We start from the raw sequence: 14420 nt of genomic DNA, 5'->3' as shown, positions 1-14420 counted from the left end.
TCATGCATCAGAAATCATGCATCAGACATCCACAAGCATCAGACATCAGGCATCAGACATCCACAAGCATCAGACATCCACAAGCATCAGACATCAGGCATCAGACATCATGCATCAGACATCATGCATCAGACATCAGGCAACATACATCCACAAGCATCAGACATCAGACATCAAACATCAGGCATCAGATATCAGACATCAGTTATCAGACATCCACAAGCATCAGGCATCAAACATCCACAAGCATCAGGCATCAGACATCAGGCCTCCACAAGCATCAGACATCCACAAGCATCAGGCATCAGACATCAGGCATCAGACATCCACAAGCATCAGACATCAGGCATCAGGCATCAACAAGCATCAGGCATCATACATCAGGCATTAGATATCCACAAGCATCAGGCATCAGACATCAGCCATGAGACATCAGTCATCAGACATCCACAAGCATCAGACATCAGTCATCAGGCATCAGACATCCACAAGCATCAGACATCAGGCATCAGACATCAGGCATCAAACATCAGGCATCAGACATTCACAAGCATTAGGCAACATACATCCACAAGCATCAGACATCAGGCATCAGACATCCACAAGCATCAGGCATCATACATCAGGCATTAGATATCCACAAGCATCAGGCATCAGACATCAGCCATGAGACATCAGTCATCAGACATCCACAAGCATCAGACATCAGTCATCAGGAATCAGACATCCACAAGCATCAGACATCAGGCATCAGACATCAGGCATCAGACATCAGACATCAGGCATCAGGCATCCACACACATCAGGCATCAGACATCCTCAAGCATCAGACATCAGGCATCAGACAGCCACAAGCATCAGACATCAGGAATCAGACATCAGACATCAGGCATCAGACATCAGGCATCAGGCATCAGACATCAGGCACCAGACATCCATAAGCATCAGACATCCACAAACATAAGACATCAGGCATCAGACATCAGGCATCAGACATCATGCATCAGACATCAGGCATCAGACATCCGGCATCAGACATTCACAAACATCAGGCATCAGACATCAGGCATCAGACATCCACAAGCATCAGACATCAGACATCAAACATCGGGCATCAGACATCAGGCATCAGACTTCCACAAGCATCAAGCATCAGGCATCAGACATCCACAAGCATCAGACATCAGGTATCAGACATCATGCATCAGACATCAGGCAACACACATCCACAAGCATCAGGCATCAGACATCCACAAGCATCAAGCATCAGACATCAGGCATCAGACATCCACAAGCATCAGACATCAGGAATCAGACATCAGGAAACAGACATCAGACATCAGGCATCAGACATCCACAAGCATCAGACATCAGACATCAGGCATCAGACATCATGCATCAGACATCATGCATCAGACATCAGGTGTCAGACATCATGCGTCAGACATCCACAAGCATTAGACATCAGGCATCAGACAGCCACGAGCATCAGACATCCACAAGCATCAGACATCAGGAATCAGACATCATGCATCAGACATCAGGCAACACACATCCACAAGCATCAGGCATCAGACATCCACAAGCATCAAGCATCAGACATCAGGCATCAGACATCCACAAGCATCAGACATCAGGAATCAGACATCAGGAAACAGACATCAGACATCAGGCATCAGACATCCACAAGCATCAGACATCAGACATCAGGCATCAGACATCATGCATCAGACATCATGCATCAGACATCATGCATCAGACATCAGGTGTCAGACATCATGCGTCAGACATCCACAAGCATTAGACATCAGGCATCAGACAGCCACGAGCATCAGACAGCCACGAGCATCAGACATCCACAAGCATCAGACATCAGGCATCAGACATCAGGCATCAGATAACAGGTATCAGACATCAGGCATCAGACATTCACAAACATCAGGCATCAGACATCAGGCATCAGACATCCACAAGCATCTGACATCAGGCATCAGGTATCCACAAGCATCAGACATCCACAAGCATCAGGCATCAGACATCCACAAGCATCAGGCATCAGACATCAGGCATCAGACATCCACCAGCATCAGACATCAGGCATCAGGCATCCACAAGCATCAGACATCAGGCATCAAACATCAGGCATCAGACATTCACAAGCATTAGGCAACATACATCCACAAGTATCAGACATCAGGCATCAGACATCCACAAGCATCAGGCATCATACATCAGGCATTAGATATCCACAAGCATCAGGCATCAGACATCAGTCATGAGACATCAGTCATCAGACATCCACAAGCATCAGACATCAGTCATCAGGCATCAGACATCCACAAGCATCAGACATCAGGCATCAGGCATCAGGCATCAGACATCAGACATCAGGCATCAGACATCCACACGCATCAGGCATCAGACATCCTCAAGCATCAGACATCAGGCATCAGACAGCCACAAGCATCAGACATCAGGAATCAGACATCAGGAATCAGACATCAGACATCAGGCATCAGACATCAGGCATCAGACATCAGGCACCAGACATCCACAAGCATCAGACATCCACAAACATAAGACATCAGGCATCAGACATCAGGCATCAGACATCATGCATCAGACATCAGGCATCAGACATCCAGCATCAGACATTCACAAACATCAGGCATCAGACATCAGGCATCAGACATCAGGCAACACACATCCACAAGCATCAGGCATCAGACATCAAACATCGGGCATCAGACATCAGGCATCAGACTTCCACAAGCATCAAAAATCAGGCATCAGACATCCACAAGCATCAGACATCAGGTATCAGACATCATGCATCAGACATCAGGCAACACAAATCCACAAGCATCAGGCATCAGACAACCACAAGCATCAAGCATCAGACATCAGGCATCAGACATCCACAAGCATCAGACATCAGGAATCAGACATCAGGAAACAGACATCAGACATCAGGCATCAGACATCCACAAGCATCAGATATCAGGCATCAGACATCATGCATCAGACATCATGCATCAGACATCATGCATCAGACATCATGCATCAGACATCCACAAGCATCAGACATCAGGCATCAGACAGCCACGAGCATCAGACATCCACAAGCATCAGACATCAGGAATCAAACATCCACAAGAATCAGACATCCACAAGCATCAGACATCAGGCATCAGACATCAGGCATCAGACATCAGGTATCAGACATCAGGCATCAGACATTCACAAACATCAGGCATCAGACATCAGGCATCAGACATCCACAAGCATCTGACATCAGGCATCAGACATCCACAAGCATCAGACATCAGACATCAGGCATCAGACATCATGCATCAGACATTATGCATCAGACATCATGCATCAGACATCAGGTGTCAAACATCATGCGTCAGACATCCACAAGCATCAGACATCAGGCATCAGACAGCCACAAGCATCAGATATCCTCAAGCATCAGACATCAGGAATCAAACATCCACAAGAATCAGACATCCCCAAGCATCCGACAGCAGGCAACACACATCCACAAGCATCAGGCATCAGACATCAAACATCGAGCATCAGACATCAGGCATCACACATCCACAAGCATCAAGCATCAGACATCAGCCATCAGACATCCACAAGCATCAGACATCAGGAATCAGATATCAGGTATCAGACATCAGGCATCAGACATCAGGCATCAGACATCCACAAGCATCAGGCATCAGACATCCACAAGCATCAGACATCAGGCATAAGACATCAACAACAGGCATCAGGCATCAGACATCATGCATCAGACATCATGCATCAGACATCAGGCAACATACATCCACAAGCATCAGGCATCAGACATCAAACATCAGGCATCAGATATCAGACATCAGGCATCAGACATCCACAAGCGTCAGGCATCAGACATCAGGCATCCACAAGCATCAGACATCCACAAGCATCAGGCATCAGGCATCCACAAGCATCAGGCATCAGACATCAGGCATCAGACATCCACAAGCATCAGACATCAGGCATCCACAAGCATCAGACATCAGGCATGAAACATCAGGCATCAGACATCCACAAGCATCAGGCAAAAGACATCCACAAGCATCAGACATCAGGCATCAGACATCCACAAGCATCAGGCATCATACATCAGGCATTAGATATCCACAAGCATCAGGCATCAGACATCAGTCATGAGACATCAGGCATCAGACATCCACAAGCATCAGACATTAGTCATCCGGCATCAGACATCCACAAGCATCAGGCATCATACATCAGGCATTAGATATCCACAAGCATCAGACATCAGTCATGAGACATCAGGCATCAGACATCCACAAGCATCAGACATCAGTCATCAGGCATCAGACATCCACAAGCATCAGACATCAGGCATCAGGCATCAGGCATCAAACATCAGACATCAGGCATCACACATACACAAGCATCAGGCATCAGACATCCACAAGCATCAAGCATCAGACATCAGGCATCAGACATCCACAAGCATCAGACATCAAGAATCAGACATCAGGAATAAGACATCAGACATCAGGCATCAGACATCAGGCATCACACATCAGGCACCAGACATCCACAAGTATCAGACATCCACAAGCATCAGACATCAGGCATCAGACAACAGGCATCAGACATCAGACATCAGACATCAGGCATCTGACATCTGGCATCAGACATTCATTAACATCAGGCATCAGACATCAGGCATCAGACATCCACAAGCATCAGACATCAGGCATCAGACATCCACAAACATCAGACATCATGCATCAGACATCAGGTGTCAGACATCATGCATCAGACATCCACAAGCATCAGACATCAGGCATCAGACAGCCACAAGCATCAGACAACCACAAGCATCAGACATCAGGAATCAAACATCCACAAGCATCAGACATCCACAAGCATCAGACATCATGCATCAGACATCAGGCAACACACATCCACAAGCATCAGGCATCAGACATCAGACATCAAGCATCGGGCATCAGACATCAGGCATCAGACATCCACAAGCATCAGACATCAGGAATCAGACATCAGGAATAAGACATCAGACATCAGGCATCAGACATCAGTGTCAGACATCAGGCACCAGACATCCACAAGCATCAGACATCCACAAGCATCAGACATCAGACATCAGGCATCAGACATCAGGCATCAGACATCATGCATCAGACATCAGGCATCAGACATCCGGCATCAGACATTCACAAACATCAGGCATCAGACATCAGGCATCAGACATTCACAAACATCAGGCATCAGACATCAGGCATCAGACATCCACAAGCATCAGACATCAGACATCATGCATCAGACATCATGCATCAGACATCAGGTGTCAGACATCATGCATCAGACATCCACAAGCATCAGACATCAGGCATCAGACAGCCACAAGCATCAGACATCCACAAGCATCAGACATCAGGAATCAAACATCCACAAGCATCAGACATCCACAAGCATCAGACATCATGCATCAGACATCAGGCAACTCACATCCACAAGCATCAGGCATCAGACATCAAGCATCTGGCATCAGACATCAAGCATCAGACTTCCACAAGCATCAAGCATCAGACATCAGGCATCAGACATCCACAAGCATCAGACATCAGGTATCAGACATCATGCATCAGACATCAGGCAACACACATCCACAAGCATCAGGCATCAGACATCCACAAGCATCAAGCATCACACATCAGGCATCAAACATCCACAAGTATCAGACATCAGGAATCAGACATCAGGAATCAGACATCAGACATCAGGCATCAGACATCAGACATTCACAAACATCAGGCATCAGAGATCGGGCATCAGACATCCACAAGCATCAGACATCAGACATTCATCAGACATCATGCATCAGACATCAGGTGTCAGACATCATGCATCAGACACCCACAAGCATCAGACATCAGACATCAGGCATCAGACAGCCACAAGCATCAGACATCCACAAGCATCAGACATCAGGAATCAAACATCCACAAGCATCATACATCCACAAGCATCCAACATCATGCATCAGACATCAGGCAACACACATCCACAAGCATCAGGCATCAGACATCAAACATCGAGCATCAGACATCAGGCATCACACATCCACAAGTATCAAGCATCAGACATCAGGCATCAGACATCCACAAGCATCAGACATCAGGAATCAGACATCAGGTATCAGACATCAGGCATAAGACATCAGGCATCAGACATCAGCCATCAGACATCCACAAGCATCAGGCATCAGACATCCACAAGCATCAGACATCAGGCATAAGACATCCACAACAGACATCAGGCATCAGACATCTGCAACAGACATCAGGCATCAGACATCATGCATCAGACATCAGGCAACATACATCCACAAGCATCAGGCATCAGACATCCACAAGCGTCAGGCATCAGACATCAGGCATCCACAAGCATCAGACATCCACAAGCATCAGGCATCCACAAGCATCAGGCATCAGACATCAGGCAGCAGACATCCACAAGCATCAGACATCAGGCATCAGGCATCCACAAGCATCAGACATCAGGCATCAAACATCAGGCATCAGACATCCACAAGCATCAGGCACCAGACATCCACACGCATCAGACATCCACAAGCATCAGACATCAGGCATCAGACATCAGGCATCAGACATCATGCATCAGACATCAGGCATCAGACATCCGGCATCAGACATTCACAAACATCAGACATCAGACATCAGACATCCACAAGCATCAGACATCAGGCATCAGACATCCACAAACATCAGACATCAGACATCATGCATCAGACATCATGCATCAGACATCAGGTGTCAGACATCATGCATCAGACATCCACAAGCATCAGACATCAGGCATCAGACAGCCACAAGCATCAGACATCCACAAGCATCAGACATCAGGAATCAAACATCCACAAGCATCAGACATCATGCATCAGACATCAGGCAACACACATCCACAAGCATCAGGCATCAGACATCAAGCATCGGGCATCTGACATCAGGCATCAGACTTCCACAAGCCTCAGACATCAGGTATCAGACATCATGAAACAGACATCAGGCAACACACATCCACAAGCATCAGGCATCAGACATCCACAAGCATCACACATCAGGCATCAGACATCCACAAGCATCATGCATCAGACATCAGGTGTCAGACATCATACGTCAGACATCCACAAGCATCAGACATCAGGCATCAGACAACCATAAGCATCAGACATCCACAAGCATCAGACATCAGGAATCAAACATCCACAAGAATCAGACATCCACAAGCATCTGACAGCATGCATCAGACATCAGGCAACACACATCCACAAGCATCAGGCATCAGACATCAAACATCGAGCATCAGACATCAGGCATCACACATCCACAAGCATCAAGCATCAGGCATCAGACATCCACAAGCATCAGACATCAGGAATCAGACATCAGGTATCAGACATCAGGCATAAGACATCAGGCATCAGACATCAGGCATCAGACATCCACAAGCATCAGGCATCAGACATCCACAAGCATCAGGCATCAGGCATAAGACATCCACAAGATGCATCAGGCATCAGACATCATGCATCAGACATCAGGCATCAGACATCAGGCAACATACATCCACAAGCATCAGGCATCAGACATCAAACATCAGGCATCATATATCAGACATCAGGTATCAGACATCCACAAGCATCATGCATCAGACATCCACAAGCATCAGGCATCAGACATCAGGCATCCACAAGCATCAGACATCCACAAGCATCAGGCATCAGGCATCCACAAGCATCAGGCATTAGGCATCCACAAGCATCAGACATCAGGCATCAAACATCAGGCATCAGACATCCACAAGCATCAGGCAACAGACATCCACAAGCATCAGACATCAGGCATCAGACACCCACAAGCATCAGGCATCATACATCAGGCATTAGATATCCACAAGCATCAGGCATCAGACATCAGTCATGAGTCATCAGGCATCAGACATCCACAAGCATCAGACATCAGTCATCTGGCATCAGACATCCACAAGCATCAGGCATCATACATCAGGCATTAGATATCCACAAGCATCAGGCATCAGACATCAGGCATCAGACATCCACAAGCATCAGACATCAGTCATCAGGCATCAGACATCCACAAGCATCAGACATCAGGCATCAGACATCAGGCATCAGGCATCAGGCATCAGACATCCACAAACATCAGGCATCAGACATCCACAAGCATCAAGCATAAGACATCAGGCATCAGACATCCACAAGCATCAGACATCAGGAATCAGACATCAGGAATAAGATATCAGACATCAGGCATCAGACATCAGTGTCAGACATCAGGCACCAGACATCCACAAGCATCAGACATCCACAAGCATCAGACATCAGACATCAGGCATCAGACATCAGGCATCAGACATCATGCATCAGACATCAGGCATCAGACATCCGGCATCAGACATTCACAAACATCAGGCATCAGACATCAGGCATCAGACATTCACAAACATCAGGCATCAGACATCCACAAGCATCAGACATCAGACATCATGCATCAGACATCATGCATCAGACATCAGGTGTCAGACATCATGCATCAGACATCCACAAGCATCAGACATCAGGCATCAGACAGCCACAAGCATCAGACATCCACAAGCATCAGACATCAGGAATCAAACATCCACAAGCATCAGACATCAGGCATCCACAAACATCAGACATCAGACATCATGCATCAGACATCATGCATCAGACATCAGGTGTCAGACATCATGCATCAGACATCCACAAGCATCAGACATCAGGCATCAGACAGCCACAAGCATCATACATCCACAAGCATCAGACATCAGGAATCAAACATCCACAAGCATCAGACATCCACAAGCATCAGACATCATGCATCAGACATCAGGCAACACACATCCACAAGCATCAGGCATCAGACATCAAGCATCGGGCATCTGACCTCAGGCATCAGACTTCCACAAGCATCAGACATCAGGTATCAGACATCATGAAACAGACATCAGGCAACACACATCCACAAGCATCAGGCATCAGACATCCACAAGCATCACACATCAGGCATCAGACATCCACAAGCATCATGCATCAGACATCAGGTGTCAGACATCATACGTCAGACATCCACAAGCATCAGACATCAGGCATCAGACAACCATAAGCATCAGACATCCACAAGCATCAGACATCAGGAATCAAACATCCACAAGAATCAGACATCCACAAGCATCTGACAGCATGCATCAGACATCAGACAACACACATCCACAAGCATCAGGCATCAGACATCAAACATCGAGCATCAGACATCAGGCATCACACATCCACAAGCATCAAGCATCAGGCATCAGACATCCACAAGCATCAGACATCAGGAATCAGACATCAGGTATCAGACATCAGGCATAAGACATCAGGCATCAGACATCAGGCATCAGACATCCACAAGCATCAGGCATCAGACATCCACAAGCATCAGGCATCAGGCATAAGACATCCACAAGATGCATCAGGCATCAGACATCATGCATCAGACATCAGGCATCAGACATCAGGCAACATACATCCACAAGCATCAGGCATCAGACATCAAACATCAGGCATCATATATCAGACATCAGGTATCAGACATCCACAAGCATCATGCATCAGACATCCACAAGCATCAGGCATCAGACATCAGGCATCCACAAGCATCAGACATCCACAAGCATCAGGCATCAGGCATCCACAAGCATCAGGCATCAGACATCAGACATCCACAAGCATCAGACATTAGGCATCCACAAGCATCAGACATCAGGCATCAAACATCAGGCATCAGACATCCACAAGCATCAGGCAACAGACATCCACAAGCATCAGACATCAGGCATCAGACACCCACAAGCATCAGGCATCATACATCAGGCATTAGATATCCACAAGCATCAGGCATCAGACATCAGTCATGAGTCATCAGGCATCAGACATCCACAAGCATCAGACATCAGTCATCTGGCATCAGACATCCACAAGCATCAGGCATCATACATCAGGCATTAGATATCCACAAGCATCAGGCATCAGACATCAGGCATCAGACATCCACAAGCATCAGACATCAGTCATCAGGCATCAGACATCCACAAGCATCAGACATCAGGCATCAGACATCAGGCATCAGGCATCAGACATCCACAAACATCAGGCATCAGACATCCACAAGCATCAAGCATAAGACATCAGGCATCAGACATCCACAAGCATCAGACATCAGGAATCAGACATCAGGAATAAGACATCAGACATCAGGCATCAGACATCAGTGTCAGACATCAGGCACCAGACATCCACAAGCATCAGACATCCACAAGCATCAGACATCAGACATCAGGCATCAGACATCAGGCATCAGACATCATGCATCAGACATCAGGCATCAGACATCCGGCATCAGACATTCACAAACATCAGGCATCAGACATCAGGCATCAGACATTCACAAACATCAGGCATCAGACATCAGGCATCAGACATCCACAAGCATCAGACATCAGACATCATGCATCAGACATCATGCATCAGACATCAGGTGTCAGACATCATGCATCAGACATCCACAAGCATCAGACATCAGGCATCAGACAGCCACAAGCATCAGACATCCACAAGCATCAGACATCAGGAATCAAACATCCACAAGCATCAGACATCAGGCATCCACAAACATCAGACATCAGACATCATGCATCAGACATCATGCATCAGACATCAGGTGTCAGACATCATGCATCAGACATCCACAAGCATCAGACATCAGGCATCAGACAGCCACAAGCATCATACATCCACAAGCATCAGACATCAGGAATCAAACATCCACAAGCATCAGACATCCACAAGCATCAGACATCATGCATCAGACATCAGGCAACACACATCCACAAGCATCAGGCATCAGACATCAAGCATCGGGCATCTGACATCAGGCATCAGACTTCCACAAGCATCAGACATCAGGTATCAGACATCATGAAACAGACATCAGGCAACACACATCCACAAGCATCAGGCATCAGACATCCACAAGCATCACACATCAGGCATCAGACATCCACAAGCATCATGCATCAGACATCAGGTGTCAGACATCATACGTCAGACATCCACAAGCATCAGACATCAGGCATCAGACAGCCACAAGCATCAGACATCCACAAGCATCAGACATCAGGAATCAAACATCCACAAGAATCAGACATCCACAAGCATCTGACAGCATGCATCAGACATCAGGCAACACACATCCACAAGCATCAGGCATCAGACATCAAACATCGAGCATCAGGCATCACACATCCACAAGCATCAAGCATCAGGCATCAGACATCCACACACATCAGGCATCAGGCATCAGACATCAGGCATCAGACATCCACAAGCATCAGACATCAGGCATCAGACATCCACAAGCATCAGGCATCAGACATCAGGCATCAGACATCATGCATCAGACATCATGCATGAGACATCCACAAGCATCAGACATCAGGCATCAAACATTCACAAGCATCAGACATCCACAAGCATCAGACATCATGCATCAGACATCAGGCAACACACATCCAAAAGCATCAGGCATCAGACATCAAACATCGGGCATCAGACATCAGGCATCAGACATCCACAAGCATCAAGCATCAGGCATCAGGCATCAGACATCCACAAGCATCAGACATCAGGAATCAGACATCAGGTATCAAACATCAGGCATAAGACATCAGGCATCAGACATCAGGCATCAGACATCAGGCACCAGACATCAGCCATCAGGCATAAGACATCATGCATCAGAAATCATGCATCAGACATCCACAAGCATCAGACATCAGGCATCAGACATCCACAAGCATCAGACATCCACAAGCATCAGACATCAGGCATCAGACATCATGCATCAGACATCATGCATCAGACATCAGGCAACATACATCCACAAGCATCAGACATCAGACATCAAACATCAGGCATCAGATATCAGACATCAGTTATCAGACATCCACAAGCATCAGGCATCAAACATCCACAAGCATCAGGCATCAGACATCAGGCCTCCACAAGCATCAGACATCCACAAGCATCAGGCATCAGACATCAGGCATCAGACATCCACAAGCATCAGACATCAGGCATCAGGCATCAACAAGCATCAGGCATCATACATCAGGCATTAGATATCCACAAGCATCAGGCATCAGACATCAGCCATGAGACATCAGTCATCAGACATCCACAAGCATCAGACATCAGTCATCAGGCATCAGACATCCACAAGCATCAGACATCAGGCATCAGACATCAGGCATCAAACATCAGGCATCAGACATTCACAAGCATTAGGCAACATACATCCACAAGCATCAGACATCAGGCATCAGACATCCACAAGCATCAGGCATCATACATCAGGCATTAGATATCCACAAGCATCAGGCATCAGACATCAGCCATGAGACATCAGTCATCAGACATCCACAAGCATCAGACATCAGTCATCAGGAATCAGACATCCACAAGCATCAGACATCAGGCATCAGACATCAGGCATCAGACATCAGACATCAGGCATCAGGCATCCACACACATCAGGCATCAGACATCCTCAAGCATCAGACATCAGGCATCAGACAGCCACAAGCATCAGACATCAGGAATCAGACATCAGACATCAGGCATCAGACATCAGGCATCAGGCATCAGACATCAGGCACCAGACATCCATAAGCATCAGACATCCACAAACATAAGACATCAGGCATCAGACATCAGGCATCAGACATCATGCATCAGACATCAGGCATCAGACATCCGGCATCAGACATTCACAAACATCAGGCATCAGACATCAGGCATCAGACATCCACAAGCATCAGACATCAGACATCAAACATCGGGCATCAGACATCAGGCATCAGACTTCCACAAGCATCAAGCATCAGGCATCAGACATCCACAAGCATCAGACATCAGGTATCAGACATCATGCATCAGACATCAGGCAACACACATCCACAAGCATCAGGCATCAGACATCCACAAGCATCAAGCATCAGACATCAGGCATCAGACATCCACAAGCATCAGACATCAGGAATCAGACATCAGGAAACAGACATCAGACATCAGGCATCAGACATCCACAAGCATCAGACATCAGACATCAGGCATCAGACATCATGCATCAGACATCATGCATCAGACATCAGGTGTCAGACATCATGCGTCAGACATCCACAAGCATTAGACATCAGGCATCAGACAGCCACGAGCATCAGACATCCACAAGCATCAGACATCAGGAATCAGACATCATGCATCAGACATCAGGCAACACACATCCACAAGCATCAGGCATCAGACATCCACAAGCATCAAGCATCAGACATCAGGCATCAGACATCCACAAGCATCAGACATCAGGAATCAGACATCAGGAAACAGACATCAGACATCAGGCATCAGACATCCACAAGCATCAGACATCAGACATCAGGCATCAGACATCATGCATCAGACATCATGCATCAGACATCATGCATCAGACATCAGGTGTCAGACATCATGCGTCAGACATCCACAAGCATTAGACATCAGGCATCAGACAGCCACGAGCATCAGACAGCCACGAGCATCAGACATCCACAAGCATCAGACATCAGGCATCAGACATCAGGCATCAGATAACAGGTATCAGACATCAGGCATCAGACATTCACAAACATCAGGCATCAGACATCAGGCATCAGACATCCACAAGCATCTGACATCAGGCATCAGGTATCCACAAGCATCAGACATCCACAAGCATCAGGCATCAGACATCCACAAGCATCAGGCATCAGACATCAGGCATCAGACATCCACCAGCATCAGACATCAGGCATCAGGCATCCACAAGCATCAGACATCAGGCATCAAACATCAGGCATCAGACATTCACAAGCATTAGGCAACATACATCCACAAGTATCAGACATCAGGCATCAGACATCCACAAGCATCAGGCATCATACATCAGGCATTAGATATCCACAAGCATCAGGCATCAGACATCAGTCATGAGACATCAGTCATCAGACATCCACAAGCATCAGACATCAGTCATCAGGCATCAGACATCCACAAGCATCAGACATCAGGCATCAGGCATCAGGCATCAGACATCAGACATCAGGCATCAGACATCCACACGCATCAGGCATCAGACATCCTCAAGCATCAGACATCAGGCATCAGACAGCCACAAGCATCAGACATCAGGAATCAGACA

This window comes from Triturus cristatus, chromosome 8, assembly GCF_964204655.1.
Source record: "Triturus cristatus chromosome 8, aTriCri1.1, whole genome shotgun sequence".
Lineage (NCBI taxonomy): Eukaryota > Metazoa > Chordata > Amphibia > Caudata > Salamandridae > Triturus > Triturus cristatus.
This window is presented reverse-complemented; position numbering follows the sequence as displayed.